The 19,331-nt window shown below is 32.6% G+C and overlaps 1 pseudogene; it reads right to left on the bottom strand.

Moving 5' to 3' along the window:
• Positions 1-764: 764 nt before the first annotated feature.
• Positions 765-883, bottom strand: LOC112470720 (annotated as a pseudogene).
• Between the last annotated feature and the right edge of the window lie 18,448 nt (positions 884-19,331).

Here is a 19,331-nt window from a genome sequence, read left to right as displayed (position 1 = left end):
CTAGTATAATTGCATGTTTGTCAATTTACCCCTTTAGTTCTGTTAGTAGTTATTTTATATATTTTTGTGTTCCCTGATTGGGAGCATAAATATTCATCAGTGTATGTCTTCTTGATGTGTGGTCTCCTTTATCGTTATGAAGTATTCATCATTATCTCTTGTTACTTTTTTAATCTTAGACTCTATTTCATCCAATATAAGTAGAGCTACACCTACTTTTCTCTGGATGCCATTTTCTTGGAGTATTGTTTTCTACCTTTTCACTTTGAGTCAATATTTGTCCTTGCAACTGAGATATGTCTCTTGTAGGCAGCCTATGATTGGGTTTTGTTTTTTTTTTTTGATCCAATCTGCTACTCTGTACCTTTTTATTGGTGAGTTCAGTCCATTAATATTTAAAGTTATTATTGAAATATGAGGTTTTTCTATAGCCATTTTATTTTTGTCTTGTGGTAGCTCAGTGTCTCCATTGTTTCTTTGTCTTTGTGTTTCTGTCTGTTATTTTAATTTTGTGGTGTTTTTTGTTTCTTGTTATTTTATGTTATATGTCTCATTTCTAGATTATTTTGTGTGCAGTTACCATTAAGTTTATGTAAATGAAAATTATACACACACACAAACACACACAGTAGTCATTTTTCTTCTGCTTGTGCCTCATCTCCATTCCCCTTTGCAGATTTGGATCTTTACTCCTTCCCCTTTTCACTTTTTCTTGTTTCACATTATCCATTTATTTATTTGTTTGTTTGTTTGTTTGTTTTTTACACCTATAGTACCCAGTCTTCCTTGGTGGTCTCCCACCCAAGTACTAACCAGGCCAAACCCTGCTTAGCTTCTGAGATCAGACAGGATCAGGCATGTTTAGGGTGGCATGGCCGTAGACTCACATTATCCTTCTTTATGATGTATGTTCCTTTCCAAGTTGTAGTAGCTGTGTCTTCTCTTTTTACCTTAACCATTATGTAATATTTAAGTTTATAATATCCTGTTCTTAATATGGGTTACACTTTTCTGCATCTGCCTATCTGTTAGGTATTTTACTCATATTTATGTATTTTTTCTTTTCTTTTCTTTCAGGTGGAATGACCCCCTTCAGTATTTCCTGTAATTCAGGCCTTGTGGTGGAAATTCTCTCAGCATTTGTATGTCTGAAAAGGTCTTTATTTCTCCTTCATTTCTAAAGGAGAGCTTTGCTGGATATATTATTCTTGGCTGCAATTTTTTTTTTCTTTTAGTAGTTTGAATATTTGGTTCTACTTTCTCCTAGATAGTAAGTTTTATGCTGAGAAGTCTGATGATAATCTAATGGGTTTTCCTTTACAGTTTACCATCTTCTTTTCACTGGCTGCCTTGAGAATTCTTTCTTTTCATTAATTTTTGACAATTTTAATATAATGCGTCTTAAAGTAGGTCTTTTTAGGTTGAGATAATTAGATCTTCTTTTAGTTTCTTGGATTTGAAAATCCAGTTCTTTGCAGAGGGTTGGGAAATTCTCACTGATTATTTATTTGGATATGCTCTCTGTTCCCTTCTCCCTCTCTTCTCCTTCTGGCATATCCATTATTCTTATATTGTTTTTTTCTGATGCTGTCAGATAGTTCTTGCAGAGTTCTTTCATTTTTTTCACTCTCAAGTATCTCTCTTCTTCCTTCTGTGTCATTTCCAGATTTCTGTGTTCAATATCACTAATTCTTTCTTTCATCCGGTCAGCTCTATTGGCTAAGGTTGTTATTTCATTCTCATCTCTTATAGTGAGTTCTTCATCTCCAGAAGTTCTGCTTGGTTCTTTTCAAGTTTCAATCTCCTTGATAAAATATTCCTGTTTGTTGATTTTGTTTCTATGTTCTTGAACTGTTGATCAGAATATTCTTGCATCTTGTTGAGCTTTTTTTTTTTTTCAGAAGTGCAATCCTGAATTCTCATTTAAATCTCACATTTCTATATCTTTAAGCTTATTTTCTAGTGATTTTTCATTTTCCTTCTGAGCTACATTGTTACCTTGGTTGTTCATGGTGTTTGATAGACTATTTCTCTGCCTAGGCATTAATGGAAATGTAATCTGCTTTTTTTTTTTTTTTTTTAATTTTATTATAGAGTGATCTCTCTTTAGCAGGCTGATAAGAAGAGAATTTTCTTTTGATTTCCAGTAGGTGGTGCCCAAGCCTCCTGCACTGCCCTAGCCTGCTGGATCTCTGCTTTGAGGTTAAGAATACTTTTTTTTCCTCTGGAAAGTTGTGTATCTCCTCTGTGACCAAGTCACCTTGGTTCCAAGTTTTCACCCCATTGGAGAATGTGAAGAATTATGGGATTCTGAGTCTCTGAAAAGGCTCTGAAGCTCGGTACTGCTTCCTTGCAAATCAGCCTGACTGGATGGAAGTGGCGTGGGTTAGGAGAGGTCAGCTTTGTGTGTGACCGTTTTCCTTCCAGTGATACTGGCTCAGGCTTCAGCTACTTTGCGTCTATATCTCCTCCCCTATGTCTAGGATCATCTGCTGTGTATGTTTCAGTTCTTGTTGTGTGATAGCCCCTGTGACTTGGTGCTCTATCTGGGAGGGTAATGGGAGAAAACACTCTAGGATAGTAGGGGAAGGCAGCCAGGCTCCATGACTCAGCTTTCTGCCTGGCAAAGGTGATTGCTAAGACACTACTGTCCCCTCTGCACTGGGTCTCTGCCCTGCTCCTGGGCTTTGTTGAGTAGGATATGCTTATCCCTCAGGCAAGACTGTTTGGGGCTTCAAAGAGCCAAGAAACCATCACATTGTTCTCCCCCTCCCTTTCCCCCTGCTGAGAGATATGAGCTAGGGCTCCTTTCTGCAGCATCTAGCTTTGTTTCTTGTTCTCTGCCTCCCTGTCTTGTGCACTAATGGCTCACCTTCAGATGCTCTGATGAGCAGATCTCTCAAATGTGCTTGTGTGCAGGTTGGATGTTATTTGTTGGGATGTAGGTGTTCAGCTCCTTGTAGTTTCAAGGAGAGAGATAAGGGGAGATCCCTTACACTGCCATGTTTCTGACATCATTTCCGCATTAGCTGATTTTTAAGGAATGGATGAGTAGCTTTAAAAAAAAGAATAGGGGAAAATGATAGGGAAAGTATGAAAAAAAAAAAAGTGATTAGCAGAAAAAAGGCAAAAAGGCAGTAGTGGGCTGCTAAATGTTTAACAATGGGCTCCGGGGAAGAGATATACATAATTGTCTCTTATAAAAGAGCCTACTACAGCACATCACTTAACAGAGATATGCAGCAATATAGAACAGTGAGCAAGGAACTATGAGTAGTTTGGTGTTACCAGAACATGGAGTATGTATTTGGCTGCTGTTATTCAAGATTTTCTTTAATTTAACATGATTTTAGATATACCACTCTATGGAGCCTTGGATGAGTCATAAAAGCAACTTTGTTAGGTCTCAATTTACTCTTAGAGAAATTGAGGGGTCGAATCAGGCAAACAGTAAGAAGCACTACATCTCAACTCACAGGTGTCATTGAATCTTAGTCATTTACTATCATTATCCTTCATATGTTCCATATTCTAGTAGTTAGATTTTCTAGACCGCCCCCGAAAAGCATTGTGATTTTTTTTTTCCCCATAGTCATCTTATATAAATGGGAAAATCAGATTCTTAGCCAGGCTTACTGTGCAAAATATATAGGCAAAGCTGTGATTTAAGTTAACTCTCATTAGAGCAAACACTGCTACCAAAGCTGGAATTGTGGTCATTTTGGCTGGCTCAGTTGAACACAAAATATAAAGACAGTGGGGTCAGTTAACACGTGACATAATAGTTTAGACAGTTTTGAGGCCAGAGAGATGTTCTTCTGCCACTTAGAAGTATGATACCTGGGAGAGATATTTACAGCTCTCTACTTCTGATTATTCATTGGAAAAGTAGAGATGATAGTTGGACTGAGCTCTTAATGTGTGTGGGAAGATTAAGTTAAATACAATAAGATTAAAGTCAAGTTTAAATAACAGAAATGTATTGAGTTCTCAATAAATATTAGTGTGATGATTAATTTTATACATCTACTTGGCTGGGCCACTGGGAGTCCAGATTTTAGATTAAACATTATTCTGGTTATATCTGTGAGTATATTTCTGGATGAGATCAACATTTGAATCAGTGAAGCAGATTTCTTTCCCCCCCAGTGTGGGTAGGCCACATACAGTCCTTTGAGGGACTGAATAAAAAAAAAGATTGACTAAGAAAGAATTCACTCTCTGCCTGTCTTCAAGCTGTGACATAGGTTTTCTCATGCCCTCAGACTTAGACTTGACTCAGATTTGGACTGGAACTTACATCATTGGTTCTCCTGATTCTCAAGCCTTCAGACTCTGATTGGATATATATCATCAGCTCTCCTGGGTCTCCAGCTTGTTACTTGCAGATCTTGAGAATTCCCAGCCTCCATAATCGTGTGAGATAATGTCTTATAACACATGCATGTGCGCACACACACACACACATATACTATTGGTTCTGTGTCTCTGAAGAACAATTAGTTATTATTGTTGTCAGAAACACAGCCCATAGAAACCAAGATTCAAAATCATCTAATCACAAAGTCAGTGGTCAGAGTGAATGCTTAGAAGATCAGATCAAACTGTAGAAGATGTTCGTTGTTATGATCAAGATTTTGTATTTTCCACAGCCTTTTATGCCAGATTAGCCCCATGTTTGGGATGAATGACTAGAGTTTCAAGAATTTAATATTTATTATTTTAGACCATAACTTATCTTTAAAACTCTTTAGTGTCCATATTGGCTATTCAGCCTACATTTTTGCTATACTGAGAGTGAGTGAGGCCTTTGAGGGCTAAGAGATAGTTAAATGATTTTTCCTGCTTCTCCTGAAGTTTCTTTGAAGTCTGATATAAGGGTCACCGGACTGATAGAGAATTTCTGTGTGCAGAGTCATCTTCCTTTTTTTCGAGTTTCTCATATTTGAAGTTACTCATCTCACGTTACATATTAAGGTATGAACAAAAGATGAGCCCCTGATACTGATGGAACATGCCTTCTCTCTTACTGAAAATAACTTCTTTTCCTCTGAAAAAAATATTGTTAATGTTCTTCAAGGTCCGGCTTTAAACCACTTTCTCCATAAAACCCTCCCTATTTATATCAAGTTTTGACTTGACCTTGGTTGCTCTTAATCCCCAGAGGATTTCATGACTAGACACTCAATGGGAATTTATCACAAGCTTCATTATTTTTTAATGGTCATATAGTTTTTAGTATCTAAAAGGCAAGACACTCTGGTATATCTATGTAATCTGCAAACCACTCCATCTTTTAGCATTTTCCTAAGCACTTGATGATGAAGATCATGATTATTGGATTCAGCACTGAGATAATATTTTGCCTTTGGAGATCATATCCAAATGGAAGAAGTCTTTTTGAAAGGACAATCAAGATGTTGGAGGATCCATCAATGTATATACTTCATCTGGAGAAAACATTTCTGGGTGACTTGACAACTGTTTTCAAATATCTATTAACCCTCCTGAGAGACTGGGATTGGATTATTATTTGTGACAGAATATTATGCATTATATTAATATTATTACTTCCACTTCAGGCTAAGCCTGAAGGTATTATGGTATTTTGTTATATGGGACAGTGGAAGAAGAAGAAGCCAGTGCAGGTGTGAATCAAATCTACAGGACCTGACTCACTGCCTAGCCATTCCCAAGGGTTGATAATCCACACTTCACCTTGTCAAGATCAAAAGACTAATAAATAAGGGTTGGTTCAGAAACAAGGCAGGAATCTGGCACTTAGCCTCAGTACCTATTGCTGAAAGGGATAAGGGAGTGCAAGGCAAAATATGAAAGAAAGTGACAGAAATATTTCATTTCAATATTTTTGAAAATGTGTTTTTTCACTATTTAAAAAAAAGGCTCATTGCTTTGGGGAAGGGATGGAGAATTATATAATTAAAAGATTATCTGATAAGACAAGACAGTCTTTCAATAGGAAACAAATACTAACAGGGTTTACCAAATTGTTCAGTCCTCTCTACCCATGTGACAAACAAGGAAACAGCACAATAAAGATAGAATCTCTGAGAATGAAGCAAAATTTACATACAATTTAATAGCAACCTGCGGCATAATCTGCAACAAAGACATGTACACACAAAGCTGTTTAAAAAGATGTTGAGATTGACATCTAATACCTTTGATGCCTTTTCTAAAATGAACTTTATTTTTAGAATAGTTTTATATTTACAGGAAAAAATATAAGGATAATATAGAAAGTTTGTATTTATTAGTTTCTCTATTATTAACATCTTATATTAGTATATACATTCATTAAAAATAAAGGAGCAATACTTATACAAATTATTAACTAAAGTCAATACTTTATTCGGATTTCATTAATTTTATCCTAATGTCCTTTTTTTAGTTCTAAGATCCCTTCCAGGATATCATGTGGATTTTTGCCATCACCTCTCCTTAGGATGCTTTAAGCTGTGAGAGAATTTCTTGGACTGTCAGTGTTTTTGATCACTTTGACAGTTTTGAGGAATATTGACCAGATGTTTTATAGAATGTTCCTCAGCTGTGATTTGACTGGTGTTTTACTCATGATTAGTCTGAGGTTATAGGTTTGGGGAGAAAAAACACAGAAGTAAAGTGTCATTTCTATCATGTCATTTCCAGGATAGATATTATCAACATGACTATAGGAATTTTTCTAGATGTTCTTTATCAAGTTGATCAAATCCTCCTCTATTTCTGGTTTACTAAGAATTTTTAATCATAAATGGATGTTGGATTTTGTCAAAATTTTTTCTCTCTCAATTGACATAATGATATGATTTTCCTCTTTATTTTGCTGGTGTGATGGATTATAGTGGCTGAATGATTTTCAAATGCTTAATCAGCTTTGCATACTTGAAAAAAATTTTGATTTGCAATAGGGTATAAAGTAAAATTTACTTTATATATTATTAGATTTGATTTGCTAATATTTTAAAGATTTTTACATCCATCTTAATGAGAGATAATGATCTGTAGTTTTCTTTGCTAGTACTGTCTTTATCTGGTTTCGATATTAGGGTTATGCTGGCTTAACACTATGAAATGACTTAGAATATGTCCTCTTTACTTCTATTTTCTGAAAGAGATGTTAGAGAATTGGTATCCTTTATTCCTTAAATATATGGTAAAATTCACCAGTGAAACAACCTGAGTCTGTTGCTTTCTTTGTGGAAAATTATTAATTTTGATTCAATTTTTTTGTTTTTACTAGATACAAGAGCCTAATAAAAGAGGTAATTAGGATATGGGCTCTGGATTCGTTGGTTTGCATTTGAAAAGGACAATCACTGGCAAGTTACTTGTTATCTCTGGGAATTAGCTAACCTTGGGAAGGAAGTCCCTCCAGAGTCAGCAAGACTCCAGATGTCAAAACATTAAAATACAGAAGGTAAAAGATATAGTTGATACACGGCTCCTGGTATTTCTGCTCCAGGTAAGCAAATCTCAGTTGTAACACAATGTATTTGCTGTATCTCCACATTTCAGAGTTGGAAGTTTCTCTACAACCACAGTTCTCTGATGGGACCAAGAAAAGTTACTGATTTTCAATTCATTTAGCTTTTTCTTGTTTTAAGAGAGGAATTGATGACTTCTAATCTTATTACATGTCATAACTGAAACCAGAAGTCTCCAACCCATTTTTAATTGTTCTGCTCACCTTAGTTTCATGATGAGCTCAAAATATTTGCAGTAGCTTCCAGATTCAATGGAATTACTCTGAGAAATTTCTTTTTTGTGGAAATTTTTGCTCAAACTAGGAGTGGGATGGCAGACAATTCATTCATACGGTATCATGCGCTTTTATTTTGCTTAAAAACATAACATAAAAACATACAAAAATATTAGTTCATAGTTACCATTTTTTAGGAAATTTCCAGGAAATTATTTTCTTTAACAAATTATTCAAGCATTATTTAAGGCAGCTAAGAAATAAATGACAAAAAAAAAAAAAAAAACTATAGTAATTTCTTTCTGTTACCATGTGCTGACAAAAGCACTGAACTAAAAATCCTAAAGCTTAGGTTTGAGTATTCATTGCTAATTGCTAGCTAGATATTTTTACAAATAGTTCACTCCAAAATTTCTTAGTATGTGAATTTGGATAATAATATTTGACTTTGAAAGTCACAATGTTGTAAGGAGCATGAAAGGGCACGTGAAGGGCCTTTAAATTTATATTGCAAAGTCCTACAGAAATGTAGGAAACTAATAGCCTTATTAATAACTTCCATGCACATTCTCCCCAGTGCACGTCCTTTGTTCCAAACAGAACACTGATAAAAGGGGGGCATAGGCTCTGTATTCTTGAATCCTTCACAATTAGCTCAGTGAGAGATCTTAAAAGATTCTTAAATGAGAATAATAAGTGAGGCATAAGCAAATGAAAAATAACAAATAAGACTCATCAAAATAAACCAGCATGATTTCTCAGAAAAGTTAACTAGTTAGAAAGTTTAAATGCCTCCGTGATAGAGTATACTCCTGTTGATGGCTGATGAAGTTAAGTGGGGGTTGCAGCACTTATTACCATGTCTGTTGGCAAGACCAATAGAGAAATTACATTTGTGCCTTGACAATATGTCCTTTTCTTAGCAGTAAATTTAACCCAAATGACAAACTACAGACAGAAAATGACCATAGACTGTGCCTTGGGTAATAACACTGGGCAGAGAACGTTATTGCCTAATAAACATTCGTCCCAATTGTATCATAAAGCACAGAGGTGAGAACAAAAACTCTCCCCAAATTGTCTGTTTTCCACAAGTGTTCCTGTTTTTTAACATTGAAAATGGTAAAATTTTATATTATTCAGTGTTACTTTATATCTCAGTTCCATAGCAAACACACATATCTTGCTAAAGTCCCAGTGAATTCACTTTCCCAGACTATTTAATGTTAGAAACGAGTGAGGAAGAGGCTCAACATTTCTTGAACACCTACTGTATACCTAGCTCTGTGGCAGCTGAGGCATACTAGAAAGAAGTAGAAGGCAAATCAAGCTAACTTGGATTTGGGCGCTTGGTTACACAGGCTGTCTGACTTTAGGCCATGTGTTTATTCTCACAGTACCGCAGTCATTTTCTTTCCATGATTTGTAAATTGTGGATAATAATACAATCTGCCTTAAAGGATTTTGGAGATTTAGTACATATAAGCACTTATTGTTATCCTGACACAGAGATATTAGGTAATTTTTTACTTGCCTATAGTAATTCAGAACATCCTAAAGAACTCTGTAATTAGGTGTCTTCCTCCTCTATTTTATAGAAAACAAAAGTAAAACAGAAAAGTTTAGAAATGTACCCAAGTGAGAAATATGGCAAGATTTGAACCAGGGTTTTTCTGGCTTCCATATCTTAGCATTATCCACGTTATGATGGAATTGTGGAATAAAAAATTATTAATATGTAATACTAACATATTATATATTTTATGCCATAAGTATTAGATAACAACATGTTATATATATATTCTAGCCCTTTCTATCTTCTTGATTCTTAGATATTAACTTTGCTTATGTCTTCCTTAAAGTGAAAGTTTGTGAATTTGAAGTTAAAGAGTAATTTATCTCTCAATCACATTTCTTTCTTCCTGAGAAAATTCAGATGGCTTTTAAGCCGTGAGAAAGGATGGAAAGTTCATCAATTCTTAATTTGGCTTGTGTGTTCAGAACTTGTATGTATTATTGTATTATATGAACTGAAAGGTGAATATTTGAAACAAAACAAGAAAAAGAGCAAATTAATAAGAGTCACACATTGCAAATATTATTTGTATACATTTTTGATAAATTGATATGATTTCTATAAAATTTAATTATTAATACTAAATTTATGATTATTTTGTCATTATTTCCTAAATGGCAGAATTGTAATTAGTTCTGAATATCAATCAATTTTCAAATACAAGGTAAATGTGGATTAGGTAGCAAATTCACTATAAATAATCTGCATACAAAATTTTATAAAATAAAAAAGGAATGTTAGAAAATATACCATTATACCTGGGTCCTTGTGCTTCCTTAACTGGTAAAATAAACCGTGATTTCTTTAAAGACTTAATTTCAAAAATTGAAAAAAATGTTTTCTTTCATTGTTGAAATTTAACTGCAAGTGAAGTAGAATATAATCATATTAATTTTATTTAATTCTCATAAGGTGCTGGAAAGAAAAAAATGTAAAGGAATAGTGCATGGAATGCTGCCATATTTTGATTACATAAATTAAATTTTTGATGTAGAGTTATTAAGCAATTTTTTCTGATGCTAATGTTTAACAGAGTAAGGGTAATTTTCTTTTTCTTGTTTTGACTAATCAATGCTACATTTACAGAATTTTTAAAAGACTTGCTTGAATTTTAATGAAGGCAGTTATTAGTCCCCAGAAGAGAGTAATAAGATATCTCCTTGAGAGGTAAATAGAATGATTATTTAAAGCAGGTCATTTCTCATACATATGTACTAAATAATGGAAAACCACATTTTTAGGGTGGGATAGGAAGACAGGTTAAAGTGTGAAAAGCATTTTGAAGGAAGTGATTAAGATAAAAAGTAAAAATCATAGATATAAATTTACCTATTCTGTGTTAATGCAATAAAAATAAGAGCAATAATAAATGAGTTCATTTATCTTTGTTTTCTAGAAAACAACTTCTACTAAATTCCAAGTTTTCAGAAAAAATTCATTCAAACTATAAAGTTGCTTGACAAAGGAAATTAGAGGAGAACTTATAGAATCTAATCTTAATCATGGAATTTCTTATTAAAAGAAGCTCCTAAAATAAGCAACATGCCTAAAAAAAATTTGATGGACACTATCATTGAATTACAGTCTATATCTTACATTATTAGACCAAGGCAAATGGAACAACTTTTATGAAATTTATTACTACTGCCACAATTTTATTGCATTATAATCTAACACCTAATTGATTAGCAATCGCATTTGGTATATAAGACATAAGGTTTTCACTATGTAAATTAAATGCTTAGAACATTTAATGCATATTCATAGAATATGAAGGTACTCTTTAAAAGTTATATTTATATTTTAAAAAGTAATTATATTCTTCTCTCACCTTACTTTTCTATAAACCATTAAGCTTTTCAAAAGAGTTTGGCTGCCCACACTGTTTCCATTCAGTTTATTCACAAATTACGTTATTTTATATTATTTAAATGTATGTTATTTAAAAATTAATATATCTTGAGTCTAACAAAATTATATATATAAATTTGCCCTTTGACTTCTATACAACCATAAAACAATGGATGCATATGATCACTTACTGTAACATTATTTGTTATAACAAAAAAATAGAATTAAATGTCTTATCAGCAGGGTACCAATTGAAACAATTATTTACCACCTACACAATGAAATTATACGCAATTAAAAATAATGACAGTATTTTAACACTGATAGGGAGTAATCTCTATATTTTTGAGTTAAAAAAGGCAAGAAACTGAACAGTTTATATAGTAGTTATATTTTCTATAAGAAACAAAATGTTATATAAATTGAGTACACAAGACATGAGTATTTGCTTATTTTTGCATAAAGAAACACTGGAAATACAAACGACAAGCTATAGAGACAACTACAGGAGGCAGCAGGAGAACTGTGGTAAAGATAGTGGTTACCAGAGGGAAAGGAGGAAAGGGGAAGTTGATAAGGGTAAAGAGAGTCAAATATGTGGTGACAGAAAGAAGTTTAACTTTGAGTGGTGAATACACAATGCATTATACATATGATGTATAATTGAATTGTACACTTGAAACCTATGTAATTTTATTAGCCAATGTCATCCCAATAAATTTGATTTAAAATATCTAAGGAAAATATTTTTAAAAAGATAGAAAAGAGACTTGTCTCAATAAAAGATTTTGTAATTTTTACTTTGAGCTATATATGTGTTTTGCTTATTCGAAAATGCAAATTATATAAAAAGCAAACACTAAAATTTAAAATAAGTAGAATTAAATGATTCTAGCTATTTATCAGTTTGGTAACATCAACAACAGAGGGGGTGATAGTTTATCAAGAGACTTTAAACATTGTGTTCTGTATATTCTTGGTGGTATATATGTTAAGAAGAAGGAAGGAAGGAAGGAAGGAAGGAAGGAAGGAAGGAAGGAAGGAAGGAAGGAGGGACGGAAGAAAGAAAGAGAAAGAAAGACCAGCAAAGAAATCTTAAATCTAACTTAATAGGTATAATGATAATACTACTGTTACCATTGTAATTTTGACACCATTTTGAACATACCATGAGATAAAACAAGTAAGTAATTATGTTAACATATTAACATTAATAAAAACTAATATTCACAATGTAAGAGAAAAGAGATATAAATATTAAATATAAAAAAGTAAAAAATATCAATATGAACACATAATGTCTATTTAAAAAATATGTATTTCCTAGCTCTGGTCACTGAAAATAAGTAGAAACAGTGTCACCTAAATAGCAATTATTTCAATAACACCCTTAGTTCTGAAATCTTGGTTTCCAAAAATATTCCCGATGAAAAAAAAATCAGGGCTTTGTAGAAAAAATTCTATTCCAAATAAGAAACAGAAAATACAGGTTAATTGCAGGACATCTTATGTAAGAAAGCAAAGAGTACAGAAACTACTGATGCTATATCAGATGGACCCTGGAGACAGTTTGAAGGAGTTATCATGGGCCTAATTAGGTACAACATAAACATCAAAATAAATTATGTCTGCAATTGATGGTTACATAATAAAAATCAAAACAAAAGGAAAAAGCCTCATATATCACTAATAAAGTTAACTATTATATAGAAACTCTTTACGCCAAAATTGGAAATGAAAAATAAAAAAATTAACCACTTACTCTGCATTTTTATAAGGCACTGGTGTTCACCCCAGTGGATGATTAAACTCTGATCATTAGGTAATAATACCAGCTAATAAGTAAATGAAAAGTGACAAAATTATAAAATCACAATTTTTCAATGCTAATATAATAATTGATTTATATAAGTATTATTAACAAAAGATAAAACTATGAGGTGAACCCATATTTACACAATATTACCCTATAGATTACTTTCGAAATATAAAGTAAAATCCTTTCCAAAGAAACTATCTTGCTGTCACTACCATAGCAAAGTTATCAAGCCTAACACTACCAATAGAGGTGCCATCTATTATATGCTTTCTGATATGATGCAATAAGAAATACACAGTATCATAGGGTGGCTGAAAAGATAAGAAAACAAGATGCCTACAAGAGATTTACTTCAGATCAAAAGACACACACAGACTAAAAGTAAAGGGATAGAAAAAGGTACTTTATGAAAATGGAAACAGCAAAATAAAAGCTGGGGTAGCAATGTTAATACCAGACAACATAGACTTTAAAACCAAAACTATAACAAGAGACAAAGAAAAACCCAGTAAGCCTACTTCTGGGTATTTATCTAAAGAAACCTAAAACACTGCTTTGAAGGGACATGTGCATCTATATGTTTATTGTAACATTGTTTACAATAGGCAAGATATAGAGGCAGCGTGGGTATCCATCAATGGATAAATGGATAAAGAAGAGGTGGTACATATATAGAGTAGAATATTACTCAGCCATAAAAAAAGAATAAAATCTTTCCATCTGCAACAAAATGGATGGACCTAGAGCATATTGTGCTGAGTGGAGTAAGTCAGATAGAGATTTCACTTATATGTGGAATCTAAAGAACAAAACAAACAAACCAACCAAACAGAAACAAACTCATAGATACAGAAAACATGTTGACGGTTGGCAAATGGAGAGGCATTAGGGACATGAGTAAAACAGGTGAAAGGATTAAGAAGTACAAATTGGTAGTTACAAAATAGTCATGGGGATGTAAAGTATAGCATAAGAAATATAGTTAATAATATTGTAATAACTATGTATGGTATCAGATAAGCATTGGATTTATCAGGGTTATCACTTCATAAGTTATATAAATGTCTAATCATTATGTTATACACTTGAAACTAATATAATATTGTATGTCAGCTGTAATTTAAAAATTAAAAGTTATTTGGAACAAAAGAAATACACAAGTATCATTGATGAAAGTCTTGCCAAAAATGTGTTTTAAAAAAGCTAATAAAGCCATTAGTGCTAACTCAAAACGTGTTCAAGTAATTTTATTATTACATTAACATCAGTAATTTATAAATGTTTCTATTTCTCCACATTCTCTTTAATAATCAGGGTTCTTTTTTTCCTACTATGACTATCTGAATGTGGAATTATATTCAATCATATTTGAAATTTTATTTCTCTGATTACTAGTTGACTAAAATATTTTTTTTTTGCACAATTTTACTTTATGGCCATCCATATTTCTTTTTCTCTGCATTGTTAGCATGTAGAGTCCATTTTTCTATTTATAGCAGGTATTTTACATCGATTTGCATACTTTATACAAAAATAACTTTTCTTAGTGGTTCTCAATCTTGATTATACAATAGAATCACCTGAGAAGCTTTAAAATTATAGATACTCAGACTGCCAATCTCATACAATAATTGAAATCTTTTTATGTGTCTTGCACAGGTCATTATTGCCCCATTTTCATACTTTTTCCCTTGCCTTTGGACCTTGCCACCCATATGTTGCCTTTGATCTCCATTATCCTATTCATGTCCATCTTTTTTTCAGCTTTTCATGAACTATCCATCCAGCTCACTGACGTATGTTTTCTTTTATGTTTGGTATACAGAGGTGTTAAACATATTGTTAAGTTATTGGTTTTGTTTAGGACAACTAATCCTTTTAAAATATTGTTTATATGCTATATTTTTAATTGATATTTTTTTCCTGATGTCTTGAGAGGAGATACTAAAATAACTGCATAAGGCCATGTTAACTGAGTCCTCTTATTTTTTTAACCTGACAGCTATCTAGATCATTAAAATCAGTAATAATTTTTAATTCTTATTTTATTCATTATTCAGTCAATGAGGTAATAAATACATTTTTTTTTTTTGTCTCCTCTTTGCCATGCACTCTACTAGGCACTGGTTGTAGAATGATAAAACTATCAGCTTACTTCTCCAAAAAAGATTAAAACAAAAAACAAAATGCCTGTCATGTAGCCCATAATCTAGTAGGAGAGCCAACCATAAAATACATTTAGAAAATGTGAAATTACAACTGTGATAAGTATTAAGAAGTGCATATCAATGAAGTTATATAAAATCTAGATAGTTGAATTGATCACTAAGGTTAGGTAAATCTTTTCTGAGTTGTTGGTGGTTGAGCTGAGACCTAAAAAGTGCATGTTGTATGCAAGTTGTTTCCTTCTATTTACTACTGTCTTTGAAAGACTATGTGCCACTGTGAAAAAGAAAGCATACTATACAAATCATAGAAGAATTATTCAATATTAAATATTTGACTGATGTTATTTCTTGTGATTAGATCACCAGTTTTGGAGATAGACTATTATCTTTGATTTAAAACGTTAGCAGAATTCAGACATCCCAGCATACATTTTCTCTTGATCACAAATCATTATGATAACAGGAATGGATCAAAATTTTCAAGAGAATACCAGTAGATGTATTCTTTTCATCTGTAAGTATTTGTGACCTAAGCTTTTGAAAAAAATACTAGCTGGTTTACACTCCTGACTCTGCCTTGGCTTTTTCATGTGAAACTATCTTCTGCATTCTCACCTAACAGGAAAGATAGTTTTTATGATAAAGTTTTTTATACGCTCTTAGTACCAACAAAGTACATTGTTATTAAGATTTGATGATGGAACACTAAGCTGAAAAAATTGTTTTAATCCTTAGAATTTTTCAGTGAGATTCAATGAAAATTCTCTTATAAGTGCACTAGAGTTAAGGATCCAATCTATTTGAAAAAGGTTTTAGAAAATCTTATCAAAGTAAGAATAAGAAAAAACAAGATGAAATAATGATTTGACCCCTAGAGAACAATAAAGATGATATCACTTTTCTACAATAAAATTTGGAATCTAAAACAAGTGATAGTGTTGAATTACTTCTTTTTAGTTACCATCACTTAGTTCAGGAATCAATAAAGGTAATAATACAAGGTTTTTTAAAGTTCTATTTTATTCTGCAAAAATGATTCCAAATAAACTGTCTTTGTGCGGAAGCTTCCTTGTTTGTGCAAGAAACTGGAAGAACTAGAGATAATTAACTGAATGATGCAGTTGAATAGAAAGGAGATAATGAAAATAAATCTACTGGGAGGGTCAAATACATGGTGACAGAAGGAAATTTAACTTTGGTTGGTGAACAGGCAATGCAATATACATATAATATATTATTGAATTATACACTTGAAACCTATATGATTTTATTGACTAATGTCACACCAATAAATTATACAATACAATACAATACAATACAATACAATACAATACAATACAATACAATATAAATAAACCCACTGAAAAGATGTGGTGAATGTATGAGAAAAAAATATGAGGATTATAAAGATAACTCAGTAGTCAAAAATTCTAGACTTTTACTCTTAAAAGCACAAGGAGTAATATTTCATTGTAATTAACCCTTGATTACACACATTGGTTTCTCCTAGCTACCAAGTCTACAGTGAGTATTAACTTCAAGTGCATCTGCACTTTTGGAAAAAGCAATTTCTTCATATATACATACGCATAATTGTGTAGCTTTCATAAATACATAAATGGCAATAAATCATAAATGATTTTTATATTGTAGTCTTTTAGTTTTTATCTTTTTTCTCTCATTGTCCAAAAGAGGAATTCTGACTCATTTAGCATTCTGGGATATTCCAAAGCATTAGCACTCTTGATATTGAATGAGCAATATAAAAAAATTTCTTCTCAGTGGGAAAATATTCTACTTTAAGCAGTTATTCAGAGCACACACTCAAAGTGGGAATTTCTCAGTTTCTTTTTTTAAATGGATATTTTATTTCTTTTATTTTGCTCTTCTATATGTTAGAGATAATGACATTCATCTTTCTCTAAAATTATTTTCTGATTATAATAAAAAATGAGAAGTCCTGAATGCTCACAAACCTACCAAAAGCCTTTTTTTGAATAAGTATCTAACATATGTGTGTGTGTGTATATATATATACACGTGTGTATATATATATACACACACACACATATGTTAGATACTTATTTGAATAAGTATCTAACTTTTTTGAATAAGTATCTAACATGTGTGTGTGTGTATATATATAAACACGCACACATTACGCACACACACACACATACACACACACACACAGCTTTACCTCACATTAATGGGTCATTTATAAATAATCATCCATAATGTAATAAAATAGTACAGAAAAATCAATCACTCCACTAAAAGAAAACTCTGTGTTGATATATCAGATGAGATTTTCTTCTCTAGCAAGAGTTGCATAATTATTTTCATTGAGTCATAAGTGATTACGGTAACCATATAGTACATTGCCTACTATTTTCGTCTTTTACCCTTAAAATATTCTGGGTTAAAAATTTTTTCAAAAATGTTTTAATTTATAACAAAAAACAGTTCATGCTCCTGCCAGGGAGTGCTTCCGTTAGGGATATGGTAAGAGTTGTTTTGAACTATAAACTATAATTGCCACCTTGGCACTTAGGCTCCCTGTGTTAAAGGTCTAGCAGGTAAGAAGAGGAATCCCCATTATAAGATGAGTTATTGACTTTGATTATTAAAAGAAAGTTGGCTGCTATTACACAATAAGAGTATGGAGGAATGTGGTTGGCATCTAAGTGACCAGCTTGAGTGCCACACTTTACTCTCTTGGTCACTTTTGACAGTAAACAGACTGAAAAAGCCATGGTGACCAACAGTTGGCCTAGAACCTCAGAGATGAGGGTCAAGATACCATGGAGAAATGGATCTGAGCCACACAAGAAGTGATCTATAAAGGATGCTGGTTATATCATTCAGATCCCCCTTCAGAATTAAAAGTGTTATTACCCTAGCTTCTGGGAATGTTACCAGCAGGCATCCATCATCTATCACTCCTCTTTTGGGATTGCTAATGAGTCTAGCTAATGAGTCCTGCATCACCCAAGGTCATTCTTTCTTTTCAAGGAAAACATACCTAAGTAACATGGGATAAAGTCCTGACCTTCTTGACCCAACTTGGGACAGCTCCTGAAAGTTTATCCTATCTTGAAACTCCAAGTAAAGTCAGATAATGCTTTCCTTAGGATGGCATCTCTCTCTAATTGAAAATGTTAAATATATATTATCTATCTATCTATCTATCTATCTATCTATCTATCTATCTATCTATCATCTATATTAAAAAGATTGCATCTCCCTCTGCCTAATCTGTTCCCTTTTCTTATCTTCCACAGGTGTTTTACACAAAAGCACTCCATAAGAAATCTACTTGTTAGAAAGCAAACAAACAAAAAATTAACTATAGAAAATAATAGAGGAATTAGAGTGTATATTTCATCTCTCCATGATTAGAAATACTTTTACATTGTTCTTATTCTAGACATGTGCCATATATGATCATTCAGTATCTTTTTTTCCCATTTTGATTACATTTTGACCTTCAGAGGTCAGAAAGCTAATTATTATTTTGCCAGAATCATTATGGCTAGACTTCTGAATACTGTTAAGGATTTATCAATGGTTGGAAAGCCAAGGAAAAGGCCTTTGTCCTGGTGTGAAGGAGGCCATTTTCCGGAGGCTGTTTCTGCTGTTGAAGAGGGCCAGAGACATTTCAAGCCAGAAGGAAATAAAGAGTTTTATTTGCTCATTTTATTTGCTCATAACTGGAGTAGAGGAAAACTATTATCACGTGCCTCTTACTACTTGTGACTCATAATCCAGAATAGCGACCCTGAATGAATTAATGTAGAATTCCCAATTCTGAGATGTTTAGGAGCTGTCTGCTTAGATTTCATATTTCAGTCTTAAGTGTTTTATTTTATAGAGTTACTTGCATGTAAATTTAAAAATTGAGACATAAAATATTAATAGAAGTGTTTATTTTTTAAATTTGCATACAGAAAATAGAAGGCTAATTTTTCTTCTTCATTGCCTGAATAAGCACAGGGAGAACTATAATTGGTTTGGTCCATATGAAGCTATGCAAGACATCTTTAGAATATAAATTCCCAATTCCTGTGCCAAGCTCTCCTCGCCAAATTCTACAAAATTCCTAGCCGACTTGTTACATGAAATTTTAAAAACTAAAAGTAACTCGTTTCTATTTTCTGTATTAGACAATTTATTTAGAGAAACAGCATGTACTAT

The sequence above is a fragment of the Pteropus alecto genome, unplaced genomic scaffold, assembly GCF_000325575.1.
Source record: "Pteropus alecto unplaced genomic scaffold, ASM32557v1 scaffold3, whole genome shotgun sequence".
Classification (NCBI taxonomy): Eukaryota; Metazoa; Chordata; class Mammalia; order Chiroptera; family Pteropodidae; genus Pteropus; species Pteropus alecto.
This window is presented reverse-complemented; position numbering and strand designations above follow the sequence as displayed.